Below are 15,967 nucleotides of genomic sequence, written 5' to 3'. Positions count from 1 at the left end.
AGCTGTTGTCACTCATGCAAAATAATAAGCAAACTCCTCAGTTCACTGCATTTCTGAAAACAATGATGAACACTTTCCTTTGTAGGAAATGAACTATAAAAATCTGAAAAAGCCATTAGCAAATGTATAGGCAAAACTTCACAGCATTATTATAATCACACAATATTTAATTATGCAAAGATTATGGTAAAGATTGAAAGTAGCTAAGCAGATTATGATACTGCAATTCACAATACGATGATTTTTGGACTAAACAATTGCCGATTTGAAGAAAACTCTATTCAAGCATACTTTAGTTTAAATAGATTGCAATAGGCAGAGAAACTCATATGTTAGCAATGTGGTTCGATGGAGTGTCTAACTTGGCTTTCTTCAGTATCCTTGAACAGTAATAATACTTTATATCTACAAACATACATTCAATAAATCATCAGAAAGACTGTAATGATGTTTTGCCATAGATCGTAAGATATTTTACGTGTTCGAGGGGCTCGTTGAGAATTTTGTTTGTCCCAAATTAATTTATATCCACGTTCCTAATCATATATAAATTACGCAGAAGCATATACTGCAGCTATTAAAAGCAATTAAATGCGATTGAAGTACTCTGCATACCTTCACAACAATAAATACCCAGTCAATCTGATCTTCACTGATCAGCAAACAGGAACTCAGTGACTGATAAAGACTTTCATTATTGTTTGATGGAAGCAATTAATCTGAGATATATCTGGCGACAATATTAGGTTGTGTAATACGTTCTGGATATGTAAATTCAGTTGGCGTCATGCGGTCGAAAAAAAAGTTCAAACAGTGCGGGTGTTCCATTCCTCGTTCCTTCAGCAACAAAATCGCATCGAACGCGCAGCAGGGGGAGCATTGTTGGCTGCTTTGTTTTTGACGGAATATCCCAAAATGTCCGTTGTTGCCGTTGATTTGCACTAAATTTGCTGTGAGAGGTGACGGCGTTGCTAAGGTAAGTCAGTGAGCCGGCGTGAAAGCTCGGTGCATGCTTAGAAGAGTAATGGAAAGAGAAAATGGAAGTTGTTATGAGGGGCTGGGGGTTGCGGGGTGCTGGGCGCCCATTTGGGAGGGTCGAGAGTGGGGGTTTTTGTTTTGTCGCGGGAGAACGAGAAACCCCGTGGTTCCTTCCCGCCCCTCACCACCCCTACCCCAGCCCCTCGCCATGACCACATGCCCCAATCCCACCGGAGCTGGCTGATAGGGCCGGTTCGGGGGAATATAGAGGCGGGTGCGCTGGTGATAGTCGTAGTTACGCAGCATCTAGAGAGGCCATGGCGCCTGCAGCCCCGCCGTAGCCACCAGCCACAATATCCCCCCACATGTTGCCTCCTGCCGCCGCCACCCGCACTGCCTGCCTCACTACACTCCTCGCTCTCACACACACAGCCACTCACGCACCTCGCCACATCCTACCCGCGATTTTGAGTTACAGAGCAAGGAATAACACTTTATTTTTTAGTGGTCTTTTTATTCCACACAAAACAGCTTGTGCTTCTGTTACAGCTACTAGAAGAAGGCTATAGCATTAGCAATAATTGTCCTTAGTACAACTTACAGTACAAATTTGGAAATTAAGATAGTTTTTGTCACTAGAAACCCGAGAAGCTAGAGAAAGCACATACTAGAGGAACAAGAGGCAGTTTGACTTGTGTGTGGCCGGGCGACTCGTGTTGTTTTTCCCGTGCGTCGTCGTTGACCAGCGATCCCCATGAGTGACTCGAACGAACCCCAGATTATAGAAGTAAGTGGCTGACGTGTTTTCCTTTGACAGTTGGTGATTGGGTATGCTGTTGTCTGGTTTTCTCCCTCGCTTTTGTAGGGCAGGGCAAATTCTGTGTGTCAGTCAGTCAGTCGGAAGTGGACGTTTGGTGGTTGGAGTTTTAGACCACGTGTTATTACCATTAATATCGTCATCGTTAATTTTTTGAATAACCATAATGCCTTCAAAACTGCATTGCATAGGAGAAGCATAGTTAACTGTGAGGTTGAATGCAGTACCGGCGCATTCATTGCACGGTATATGGGAACTGGAATAGGCATGTCATAGGAAGCGTGATGGGGTATTACTGCTTGAATTAATCATATGGTTGTATTGTGTATGCCTGTGGATCACCCTTTAGCATAGGAGAGTGTTTGCGTAATTAGAGATTTATGCAGTTTCGGACAGTCATACCTGTTAAGCTAGTTTGAGCTGATTAGTTTAGGTAGATTAGTGGCAGGTTAGTTAGATCAGTTAGGTTTGTTTAAGTAGACCAATTAGAAAAAAATAATTTGGCAAATTGAAAGTGGAAATAGTTGCTTTCTTAGAATGTTAGAAATTGGGGGGAGGGTGGAATGTGCTGTACTGTATTGATATTATTTACTTTTTATACCAAACCAGAAAGATGCGGATACAGATCGGAAATGATTTTGTATTTGCCATCTGTTATAAATAGTATGGACAGTATTGCTATAAGTGGTGTCATTTCTAGTTAGTTTGCTGTTTAGTAGGCAGGATAAGTATTGAATCAGTTGGTCTTTTACTACAAGTCATTTCATTTATAGCCACTTAACATGTAATCAAGCTTTCTGTGACAGGTGCAGTAGAGTGCCACAGTCTTTTAGAGTTTATACAGTACATTTGAGTGAGCTGGCAGTTGACCACTTCAAAATGACATTAGATTTCATAGCACTTTGTCGCTGGCAGTTTACAATATTTTGCTTGTTGCACTATAACAGTCTAATGCAGTTGTCTCCATTTAAAATTGATATAAATAACACATGAGAATAATTTTAAGTTGAATATGCTAAATACAGTACCGGTACATTACTTATTAAGAGGTGCCAAGAAAACTGTGGCAGTAAGAGTATGGGTCAATGCGTCAGTATTGTTGTGAATTGTGAGTGCGTAAAATCAAAGCATATGACAAACTGCATTTAATGTTGTAGCATCTTTTAGTCATTTTTGTGTGTGTGTGTGTGTGTGTGTGTGTGTGTGTGTGTGTGTGTGTGTGTGTGTGTGTGTGTGTGTGCCTAGCAGGGTTGAGTCGACTTAAAAAAAAAATGTTAAATTTGCTTCTGTCCGTTTAATATGTTATAGTATACTTTTTTTTTTGTTTTTTAACCTTTTTAGATATCATGTTATAGGTTTTTCAGTTCCCTAGATGCGAATTTGTGCAACGAAATACCAAATCAGCACTCTTAAACAGAAAATGTTATAAATTTTATCACCATATAGGTTCATACACAACACCCAATTATCCGAAATCCACTAAAAAAAAATTTGTGCTTAATATAACTAATAAAAAATCAGGTTTCAGAGCTGAAACAGGCTGAAGCTGGCAGATACATTATTTTCCCTGCAGATCATCAGGATATCTTGACAGACTCCTATTTTGCATAAATATTGATATAAAGCACATAAATGTATTTGCATTGTAAGTCTATATTTATACGAAACAGAAGTATGTCAAGCTGAGTTACCGGTATCGAGATAGAGGTGAAAAGCGTCCGCTGACTTTAGCAAATTTTCACCTAATCCTGATTTTTTTATTAAAAGTTAAATTAAGCACAAAATTTTGACCACATTGTAGAATTAGGTGTGTGTGAACTTTTTTGGTGATAGAAATTATATTTTCCAATTAAAAGTGCCGATTCAGTATTTCATCGACCCAGTAAGAATGTATCATATTTAGTTTAGCCTTTATGATATGCTTAGCACAGTTTTGCAACTTACATAGGTTAACCCATGCATATTAGGCTATACTTTCCATTCTGAATAGAACATGTGTAAAGAGGAGTAATGGGTCATATGATAACCTGTTCAGGGTGCAAGAAGTAATTTATATAACTTGATATCATGTACAAGTAGAGTGGTTTTCTTGACATGGGAAAATTAAAAGTCTTCAGTAACTTTCATTACTTGACAGATATTTTACTAAAACAAATGCTATTCTGTTTTCCTCAGTTTGTTAGTGACCTGTCCTATAAGAGTTTATTTTTAAATAATTATTAATTTACATATCTTTCTGGTATAATATTACCCAGCACACTACAGTTACTTCAGTTTTCCTTATATATTCAAAACCATAATCGTTTAACATGTGATTATTTAAGAACTTTGTAAAAGCTAGTACAGTACACGTAACCTCTTCAAACCAGTGATATACCGTTACCTGTATTCGGCATTTATCACGGTATTGCTATGCTCATGATTTTACTCAGCTTGGGAGAGACTTTGAACTGGAGAGGTTAGATATAGCCTTCTTTAACCTCATTAGTGCCAGAGATTATACAAAATTGAATAAAATCATGTGGAGATACCAGGAATTGAATGAAAAATACCAATTAATTGTTGGGGTTAAGTTTAAGCAAGTTCCTGGCGATAAATCAATTTGAACTACTGTGTACTGGTATATCTTCAGATTCTCCTGTACGGTAACATAGGCAACCTTTATGTTGCTTACTAATTGTCATTATCATGCTGACCATTATGCCTACCCCAAAACAGGGTGAGGTTTTTACATACCTGTGTATGTAAATACATACAGGTATTGCATCTATTTATATGGTATTTTTCATTGGCATTAAGTAGGAAGCAAGATTATGATTTTTATATAGTTTAACTAATCATCATCATCATCACTTTTCATTATCGAAAATCTTACTGCACTATTCCTGATAGTAATTGACCCAGGTACCGGAACATCATTTATATGATTTATACATAGGAGGTGCTGTTTCACACACATTCTGCATTCTGCGACCTTCTCATTAATATTCAGCACCACTTTGATCTTTTATATCAGGTACTGCCTTCAGCTCTCAACATTGGCTTAAGCCAGTTAGTTTCTTACCCATCTTATTACTTATGTATGTTCTTGAAGGAAGCCATTTCTGTACAGTATGGTATTGGGCTGTATTCATCATCATCTACGTTGCCTTACTCAATCCTTGGATCCCCTCTAGCAAGGGATAGCCATGACAGAACTGCCTCTGTGGTATGGTACAGTGAGTCTTCAATATACAAAGGGATAGGGACCAAAAATAAACTCATAATTCAAAATTTCGTCTAGCTGGTCGGAATGATTTTCCCCGTTGAAATGTACGAAGAAATGGGAGGATGCGTCCCATTTTAATTGATGCCATAAATTAGGGAAAATTGGTGCATTTGCCCTATCTGACGAAGATATCTACTCCCTTTGAACGTAGCTGGTGGCCAGATGTTAGAATTGAGGACTGATTTTGACTAGGAATGAAGAGGAATCATTCCTGCTTCATAACTAAGGCTTACCAGATTTCATATGCAACAACTACTTAGTATTTAAGTTGTGAGACTGGCCCAGTTTAGTCAGATAATAAAAAAATATATATATGCATTTTAGCTATCCTTGAAACTTTAACAGGCAGTGTTCTGTCAGTTACTGTAGACTTAATGGCAAAAAAGGTTAAGGGGGGGGGGACAGCATATAAAGATGACTAAGTACACACATTAACTTTTAAATGTGTAATGTTGCTGTTATCAGAAGTCGTATTATTTTGCCTCTTAAGAAATCATATGTGTTATGTTGCCAGTATCTGAATTCTTGTTTTGGCTAGATTAGCCATATGTAATGTTGACTATCAGAAATCATGATGTTTTGTCTTTAAACTTTACTTCAGCCCATCCACTTTTGACAGTCCTTCCAAGTGCAAAAATTAACAACACTTATTACAGGCAACATTAGCGTCATTTTTATTTACACTCATTGTCCATTTGCTTCTCATGCATATCCTTTCCAATACGAAAACCATTTGAATATCTCTCTCAGTTTTGTATAGTTTTTATGCAGTACAACTTTCATGTAGTCTCATTTCATTTAGTCATATTGCTCATTAGGTGGTGTACAACAGCTTGTAACAAAATACTCTGCCATAAAAGGAAAAAAAAAAAAAAAAGGGGGGATATTACAAAGCAAGGATAGTAGCATTAGATTAACTTTCTGATTATTGAAGATTTCCTTTGATTAAAAAAATTCTTTGGTATTGACCTGAGAGTCACTGAATCTTTTTCTGGTATTATTATTATTATCGTATTATCATCATCATCATCATCATCATTGCTACTCCTCACCTTGGCCTTGGGTGGGAGAAGAGGTAGGGGTGATGATGATGATGATTATTATTACTATTATTATTATTATTGTTGTTTTTATTATTATTATTGTTGTTGCTATCTCCTTGTAATTTTATTTAGCTTATGCGAGATGAAAATATCAGAAGGTGTGTAGCCTTCATTAATCCCATTAGCACAGGACATCTCCCATAAGTTGAATTAAATCATCTGGAAGTAGCAAGAATTAAATCGAAAGTGCATCATTAGACCAAGAGGGTTAAGTTTTTTGGGTAAGGCCACAGCGGCAGAAAGGTGAATAAGACAGCTTTAACAGCATTGCCTTGGGTTTCCACAGAATTAACTACATTTCTCCATGTTTTTGCCAGAATAAATTACTAAATAAATTGAGCAGCAAGTTGTGGGAATATTTGTGGCCGATTTAATCCAGTGAAATCTGTATTTTTGCTGCTTCAAGATTATTCTGCTTGGAGAAGTTAAATTGAACTAGAGGTTAGATTTAAGCTTCATTTACCTTATCAGCAACAGAGGACCTTCCCAACTTTACTATAATCATCTGGAGGTAGAAACTGTTAAATCACTGGAGTGAAGAGCTTATTTGTACCGTACAGTATTGTAATTTCTTGACAGTACAGTATTATTGTTGCCTTGGGGAGACCTTATCAGGGTATTATTGTACCTTGTTTTCTAATCTGTTCACAAGAGATCTGTCCTGTGATGTATTAAATCATCTGGAGATAACAAGGAGGAGACAGAAAATGCTTTATGCTGGTGAATCAGTTTATGTCTAGTGCTAGTGTTATCGGAGCTACTTATTAAGCCCATAATAGGATATAGTTTAAAGTACAGTAGTCAGATGATGTTGGAAGTATAAGTTTTTAAGAGAAAGTACAGCTATCAGTACTGTAAGAGCCTGATAGGTGATCATATTTTAGCAGTTTCATAAGTACGATAATGAAATTTTGGGTTACGGAATTGTTCATGTACCCTCCCTACAGAATTGTATAGAACAGTACATTCTTTAGCAGAGGTTTTTGTAATTGACAGAAGATGTAAGGAAATTTTGTACCAACCTACTATACTGTACTGAATTGCTTTAATATTGTTTGAGGAGGAATAGCATCATGCAGTATTTATAAAATCTAGAGCATGGAAGCTCCTGTTTTATGGTCTTTTATACTATGGATTCCCAACCCCTCCACACCTTGTAAGATATACCGGTATGCTGTATTGGTCAAGGGTGGTTGGTTCTTGTGATATCGGATGTCATTTTGGTCTGCATAGCACATTAGTGAGATCTCACATTATATAAGTTGTTAAATTTAGGATACTGGTAATTTAGGTTAGGTTAAGGGGAGGGGGATTAAAGCCTAAACTAAGGTACCCCAAAGAGATTAGAACACAGCCGGCTAATAAAGAGTGCACTGTTCCTTGATGCAGAAGAACAGGCTCCTCCAACACCCAAACCAAATGCCCTTGTCTGTCATAATGTAGATGCTGGTATCTTGCACAAGGTGAGGAGATTTAAGCAAATAAATATGTAGAAAGACCTTTCTGCACTTCAGTCAGGTCTCCTGAGTATGTCTGTGATATACTGCACCTTAAAGCAGGAGCTACTGTGTTGTAGATTTACTCAGTATTTATTAATTGTTGTTTAGATATTGTTATTGTGGCCCCAGGCTCATCTGAACCCGGTGGACTGCAGGCTGAAGTTGCCCTTCTCCAACAGTCCACCATCATCCCCTGAAATAGAGAGAGAGGTGAGTAGCCTGTAATGTATAACCTAGCGGTGCTCCATTGTCCAGTATACAGTAGTGTTTTCTCTGGATGTGTCTCTCCACTGCAGCACCGCTGTTGTTTACCCAGATTTAGAATCAGGCACTTTGATTCATTTGGAGCTTTTGTAGTGAAGTAGTGCAGTGCTGCTTTCACCTTGTGTTAAATTATTTTGTGTGTATATTTCCTAGAAAGCATCTCTGACATAGTGTACAGAGAAGAAAACATGCTTTTTTTGTGGTTTTAAGTAAAAAGACTAGCTCTCCAGTTATGTGCATGTTCTGTTCTTTTTTGTGACCCATTGATAGAAAGAGTAGTTTCTAGTTATATATGTGTTATCCAGTCCTTTTATGACCATTAGAAACATAGGTTCCTGGTCTTGGAAATCCATAGGAAAAAATTACAATTTTCACTTACCAGTATTAACTCCAGCCAAGTTGCAGACCTCAAATGAGTCATGGTGAAGGTCTGCATGAACCAAGCTGTAAGCCTTAAATGAGGTACAGTTTACATGGGTTATAGAACAGTGATGAAGGGAAGGTAAACTACCTTACAAGGAATCAACATGGTAGGGGTTAAAGTGTTATATTTTGAACAGTCAGGACCAAGCATAATTAGAATGAATCAAATACTAATGTCTCACTGGGTTATGCGAAGTCAGAAATTTCTCTCTTTCCACCTAGAATGCTGGGCTGTAGTAAGAGATTTATGCTGTGTATAGTCATAGACATCAGTAATTGCCAGTGCTATGAAAAAGGATAAAGAGCCATATTATTGCCTAGTTCTGCCTTTGTGGAATGTGAAATGAGCTGCAATATCTTTGCCAAGTTAAGGTTACAGTGGGGCACCAGGTTTTGCACCATCCAGATTGGCGAAATGCACTTTCGTGGCAGCCATATCACATCCACATGCACACCACAATGCTCCTTCACTTCCTCATTTGTCAGTCTATCACTCCATGTAACTCCACATGCAACTCTCAGATAACGTATTTCCACTGCACTCACTCTTGACTTGCGTCCTTCCAACAAGGTCCAAGTTTTACTGCCTTATGTTAGAGTGGGTATCACATTACTGTACTATCATGCAGTGACTTTTTTACTTCCATGCTCACTTCCCTATTTCATATCACTTCTTTCAAAGAACCAGCAACCTTTCTTCCATGTTGTACACTTTCAAGCACTTCATCTAACTCCAAACTTCCATCCTTATTCATCACACTACCCAAGTACTTAAATGCACTGACATTCTCCATTTCCTCATCATCTGACCTCACTGTACATTCACCGACTTCATATCCCTCGAAGACCATAACTTTACTCTTCCTCACATTCACCTTTAGATTCCGTTTCTTACACACACTCCTAAACTCATTCACCAAGCCTTGCAGTTCTGCTTAGTCTTCCCTTGACACTACAGTATCATTTGCAAGCAACAGTACTGGAAGTTTCCAAATGTTACCCTCTCTTATTAGGGCAGCTCCAACATCCATTGCCCTAACTTGTATCTGTTTTATAACCCCATCTATATACAGATTGAACAGCTGTGGAGACCTGACACATCCCTGTTTCAATCCAACATTCATTTAGAAAAATTCATTCAGTTTGTTATACATGCACACTGCAGCCTTAGCACCCTCATAAATACTCTTCACGGCATTCAGCAACTTCCCTTTTACTCCATACTGTACTGTATTCTTAATATTTTCCACATTCAGTGTGTATCCACTAATGTCATATGCATTCTCCAAATCTGTAATGGCTGCTTATAACTTCTTTTCCATCTCTAGAAACTTTTCCACCAAAGACCTAAGGATGAATACCTGATCTACTCAACCTCTCCCCTTCCTAAAACCTCCCATATCTTCTCCAACTAATTCTCTGGTATTTCCCTAACTTTGTCAATAAGTATGCTACCATACACTTTTCCCATTACACTCAGAAGACAAATGCCCCTATGATTACCACACACTTTTTTTTTCTCCTTTTCCTTTGTACGGGGAAATGATAATACTTGACTTCCAATCCTCCAGGACTCTACCTTCCTCCCAGGCCAATCTGTACATCTTCCGTATCCATTCTGCTACTATCTTTCCCCCATGCTTCATCATTTCACCACACATTCCATTAGTTCTAGGGGTACAGAATAGTTGGTACCCCAGAATAACTATAGTACTAATTTTTGGTACAGTAGCTACATCACTATTTTAAGTTTGCAGGGTGGTGTGTGTTATGTTTAGGTGTAGCCTACAGTATTTGGTGTACATAATGAACAGAAAATGATATGGTGTACATATTTTGTGGATGTTCATATTCTTTGTAAATACACTAAATGCATGTTGTACACATGTACAGTCCTTGCACAAGTTGGATTTAAAGCAAATTTAGCTAATTGTTGCTGCCTCATAGGTTGCTTTAGTGTTGCAGGCAGTTGCTTTGTGCAAACTTTGTAATTTGTTTAAGCTTCTGTAAGGAATTCTTTCAACAGTGCAGGCAAACAGGAAAACGCAGCAACATTAAGACTTTTATCATTGACACAGTTTGAGTCTCATCTTTAAACTGGAAAAGGAGTAACAGTAAAATTTTAATGACCAATCCCGTATTACCCCCTATTAGGTGTGGATCCATGAGCTAGGGGGAAAAAAAAGGGGGGGGGGATGTTGATAAAAGTACAATGCCCTTGCTCATCAGTAATGGAGTGGTGCCATACTCATTTGACTAGTGGGACTCTGCAAATGTCTTTACCCCTAGATAAGTATTTCTTTTAATTATTGCTACCACCAAACAGTTACACAGTGTTCAGATAAGGGTAACCTCCAGGTATGAAAGTGTTAATGAAATTTATATCCAACTCCGTGTTTGGAAAGTAGAGTTACTAAAGTATAAATGTAGTGTTTCTCCCTGGAGTCTATACTCAGTATAAAAATTTTGCGGAAAATCGAGGGTTGTTTTGGGTTTGCTGCTCGTGTAATGCCTCTCAGGGAACCAACCAGTCACTTTTGCCTTAGACTTAATTAGGTTTAACCCTGTGCTCCAACACTCCTGAAGGGATGGTACTGGGTTGGGTAGTAGATGCTACTGCTCCAACACTCTTGAAGGGATGGTACTGGGTTGGGTAGTAGATGATACTGCTCCAGCACTCCTGAAGGGATGGTACTGGGTTGGGTAGTAGATGATACTGCTCCAACACTCTTGAAGGGATGGTACTGGGTTGGGTAGTAGATGATACTGCTCCAACACTCTTGAAGGGATGGTACTGGGTTGGGTAGTAGATGGATACGTTACCTAATGCAACTTATTGGCAGGACCTAATAAATTATTGCCCAGTATCTGAAAGAATATAAAATGTGCTCTGCCAGCAACATTGTCAGGAAACTGCACCCAGAAAAAAAAAGAACAAAAATCCAGATACTGTACTAAAGCAAAATTTAATCATACTAATACTCCTCTGTACTGTATGTATGTCACTACAGATATTGGCCATACTGATTCCTGTAGTGGCAGTTTGTTTTACAGTACAAAATTATTTCAGTATTTTAATATTTTTTTAAAATCTGTCCATTGTGCAGGTTCAACCTTCAGTTAAATCAGATACAGTAATCTCATATTAAGAAGAACAGGAGTCACCATTATGTGAGATCTCCCCTGAGTTGAAAGATATGGTTGCAGGGACTAAAGAAGTGATTGTACTGAGTGTTAATAGTACTGAACACAACTTTTCATAGCTGTATCCAGTTCACCAGCATGTGCTGTAATGGCAGTAATAATGTCTGTTAGTTAATTAAGCGTGATGGCACCAAACTCATGTTCACTCTGAAAAGAATTCCTTCTAAGCTGTACCTTATTATGGATTTTTATACGCTAAATCATATTATTTGGTCTGCTGTGCATGGTCAGGCTACTGTATTATTTGTCAATTTTATATTGGCTCCACTGAATACCTGTACTTAATTTTATCATTACAGAAAATTAAATGCGTCCTTTTTTAAATAGAATGATAGAGGATCATTATTTTTGTGTTGTAACTGTATATATATATATATATATATATATATATATATATATATATATAAACTTGGCCTAGATTTTCATCCTTTTGCAATTTCAGTCACATAGCTCAGTGGTAGCATATTTCAGTGCTATGATTCTGCCTCTCCCTAGCATTTCTTCATGACTAACCTCCTGTTCTGGTGTTATCTGGTGGTGCAACTCTGCTTTCAAGTTTGAGAGATGACAATTTTAGGCCAAGTTAGAGTACAGTTGAACATTATTGGTTAGCTTCAGCTGATCGCATAATACTAACCATAGTATTTATGAGTTGCAAGTATTGAAGTGACATGTTATCAGTACAGTATCCCCATACTCAGCATTTATGCCATCTATACTGTTAGTCAAGTTTTAGTACAATGTACGCCTTGTATTTGAAGATGGATGCATTTGACTTGCTCATTAATTTGACCCATTGTTGATGTTATTGTGGCCTCGGGCTTGTTTGAACGTGAACCCTGTGGAAGGATAGGGAGTTGAGGAACATACGTGTACCTTAGCTACGATATGGATACCAATATGTACACCACTTCAGGGGGTTAATGGAAATTCTCTGTCCCCTTCATTATGGGAGAGGGTCTTTCTTTTGCTAATTAAAATCGTCCAAAGACAGCCGTAAGAAAAACATTAGTGTACAGTGGATTCTCAAATTTCGACAGTTTAGACTTCGATGAATCTGGATGTGAAGTTGGTGGACTGCAGGCAGAAATTGTTGTATTCCTGCAGTCCATTATACTGTGTTGCTTTTGGGGAGGGGGAGGGGGCATCCCAGTCATACGCTGCTGTTACCACATGAAGGTGTCCCTCTCCAGCTTGGGGCCCAGATGAAGGTAGCCTGTACATAGCTGTTTACACTATATGTTCTTTGTGTACAATATACTGTACACCAGAACAGTCAAGCTTGGCTGAAACTGTTAGACCCTACAGATAAACACAGCGGGCTAGTACATACATACTTAGTCAATTTCAGTATGTCATTTTTATTTCTTCCATTACGGCTGTATAAACACAGCTGTCCAGTACATACATATATATATAGTCAATTTCAGTATGTCATTTTATTTCTTCCATTAAGGCTGTATATTATTTTCCTTTATCATCATGCCTTAACCTCTAATAAATGGAATGATGACAGATAATGACACTAAAAGAATATATGGAAGGTGTAACATTTTCTTTTAGGTTCATTATGTCAATAGCTAATTCTTTATTCATTTAAATTTTACATTAACCTGTTAGGATAATGTTGCAGCCTTTAGTTAGTACTGGTAATTCCTTTGTTTTAGCTGGAATAGGTCAAAACAGTGTGCATACCTGAAGTTTAAGGGTGAAGCATCTGTGTAGCTTCTGAAAAGAAATAAGTGGCACTAGAATGCATTACTAAAACTAGATGAAGAGGCTACTGCATGTGAAAATTGCAACCAGTCATTGTACATACTCACCCATACCACATCGGTTGATAAGAAATTGTTTTATGGTACAATATGGTAATTGAAAGTGAAAATACAGATGTTAAACAATAATGTTAAAGTACTGATATGTTTTAAGCAATATATTTGTGGGGAGAGGATGCTGCTTCGCATTAGTTAACTTCTGATGTTATGTTGTAATGTTCGTGGAATCCTAATTATATGTTTGATCACCAAAAATTTTAAAAGTAGGGTTTTCAAGTTTTATGACCAATAATGTTTATGCTTGTTTCCCACCATTATTATTGAATTCTGGTGACTGATGGCAAAATTAAGTAGTGTTGCTATTTGACCTCTTTCAACAGAACTTCATCCAATTGGCCTATAGAAATCCCCTTAATGGATCCTACGGTGAAACATTCCCTCGACCACTATCAAAAGTCGTTCCAAGGTGTGTGCTTCAAGCGAGTCTTTTGTCCCTCCTGTAGTTAGTGGGAGGGTGGGCTGCCGCTGCCCTCCTGGGGTCGTACTTCTTGTTGACATAAGAGGCTTACAAACACCCCTTGCTTGTCAGTTTGTTTGGTATATTCCACCTCAGTACAATATTCTCACGTGTTATGTCTTTTCCTGGTATAACGTATGGGAGAGTTCTTTGTTATGTTATTTATATTTCTCCCCATATTGAGGTGCCTGGGATAAATAACATAGAGAGAATCTCGTACTCTGTTATTCACAGTATATCTTTTCCATTCCATATCAAGGTGCCTGGCATAATAACATGTGGGAGAATTTGAACCACTTAGATCTGGGTGACATCATCTTTAGTTTGTTACTGTCTCTTCCTGACTTTCATTTGAGCTTCAGAAAGGCTTCTCATATTGGAAGGATTTATTATGTATATCTGTACATCTAAGCCTTTCAGTCTGAGAAGTCTATCAAAAGCAGAATAAGGTTGTCCAGAAGTGGCAAGAATAATATTTAGATTGCATCCCAAGGCTTTGTGGATTTATGAGCCATATGCATAAATAAATTGATAAGTAAGAGGTTACGGAGCCTCACTTGCCAGCAAGAATGTGGCCCCTGGAAATACTCTCACGTATGAATAACACTCGTAGACGCTGTATCTTACCTAACGATCATGCTGGAAGATATTATTAACCACTTGGATTAACATCTCGGAATGTCGGGGTCCTCCGTCTCCCGATCTTGAAGTACGATGATGCTTGTTCCGTAATAATTAAAAGCATTTGCATACTGTATTGATAAACGTGCCTCTCAGACACTGGAATGCGTACCTGAAAATGTTGGCGGGTCTTGTTAGCCACTTCAGCTTGCTTTGTCCCTTCATTCTTACCACTGACAGACAAGTTCATCCAGTTTGTGAGACCATGGATTTGAAGGTAGCAGGAAATTATACCCATTAATACCTTCAGTGTGAGCCTCTTAACCTGAATCATACTGTCTGGTGGTTGCAAGAATGAAAAAGATGGGCATTCATGCTGAAGGGGTAAGTATGGTATTTTAACACATCATTAACCTCTGCAGTCCAATGGCATTTTTGTTTTATCCTTGCTGAAGTTAGATGATTTGACTAAGTTTAGGAGAGCTTACAAGTATTGAAGGGGCTAGCAAAGGCTTTATCTAACCTCTCCAGTCTGACTAAGTCTTCTAAGCTGAGGAAAACTGTCTGAGATAAACAAGAATAAGATAGAAAATGAATCATTGGCTTCTTGGGGTTATGCTCTTAGGCCTTAGCATCTACTCTGGTGAATGTGTTGGCATGGCTGGTGGCTTGGGGTTCTGTTCTCTATGGTGGATTGAAACTCGGGGGAAATTTTCCGTTGCTCTTTTTCTTTCACTCTGCCTGTGTCTTTGCTTTACTGTATATGTAGCAGTTAACTGGGAAAATTCCGTCACTCATTTTCTTTCACCCTTTGTTTGTGTCTTTATCATATAAGAAGCATTTAACCATTGTGTACCAGTATGTTATGTACACCAAAGGTTTTACTCTCATGGGTGTAGGAAGCTTCTTTTGCTGTCTGTGTGATGTTACCTTATAAAATTTTATCTCTGTTGATTTATTTCACATTCAGAAGACCCTGTGGTCACAACAACATTGACAGCAATCTTTGGAGTATTGATGTGAACTATGCAGAAATAAATTGAAGGAAAAGTGTTAGAAATTTCCCTTAACCCATGAGAGTTGAGACCCAGTTAACTGTACAGCAATACTGGATTCTAGCACACCGTTTGCATTATGGTAAAATGGCCGCGTTGTCCTGCCGTTCGTATCATTTACATACTGGTCACACCACACTCCTGTTGTCGTTGTTGTCACACAACAAGTCTTGACACAGCCTTCACCACGCAATAAATACTGAGGGAGACTCATTCCTGTTCTTGATGTTTTTGTGAAGAAGACTTATTCTTGAACTTATTAAAGAGACTCATTTTTTGTATTTGTATGAAGCATGTAAATATTTTGCTGGAATAGGCAGGCAATAATTTTCTAGGGGTGGAAGCTGGGCTTCTTTTTGATATGCCCCAGGGTTCACTGTTAGCTTGTAAATATTTAGCATAGCCTGAATGTATGGTGATAATTTTGTAGCTCACACTAGAGT

At 38.1% G+C, this 15,967-nt stretch overlaps 1 protein-coding gene across 2 annotated transcripts in view; it reads left to right on the top strand.

The window, feature by feature from the left end:
- Window positions 1-873: 873 nt before the first annotated feature.
- Window positions 874-15,967, top strand: part of LOC145409009 (uncharacterized) — a 37,348-nt gene continuing 22,254 nt past the window's right edge. For both annotated transcript variants that reach the window (XM_080279579.1, XM_080279578.1), the window contains exon 1: window positions 874-976. The gene's annotated coding sequence lies outside the window, so the exon portion shown is untranslated. The remainder of the gene's footprint in view (window positions 977-15,967) is intronic.

This window comes from Coenobita brevimanus, chromosome 79 (assembly GCF_032717465.1).
Source record: "Coenobita brevimanus isolate Jiangsu-jjx chromosome 79, ASM3271746v2, whole genome shotgun sequence".
NCBI classification, from domain to species: Eukaryota; Metazoa; Arthropoda; class Malacostraca; order Decapoda; family Coenobitidae; genus Coenobita; species Coenobita brevimanus.
This window is presented reverse-complemented; position numbering and strand designations above follow the sequence as displayed.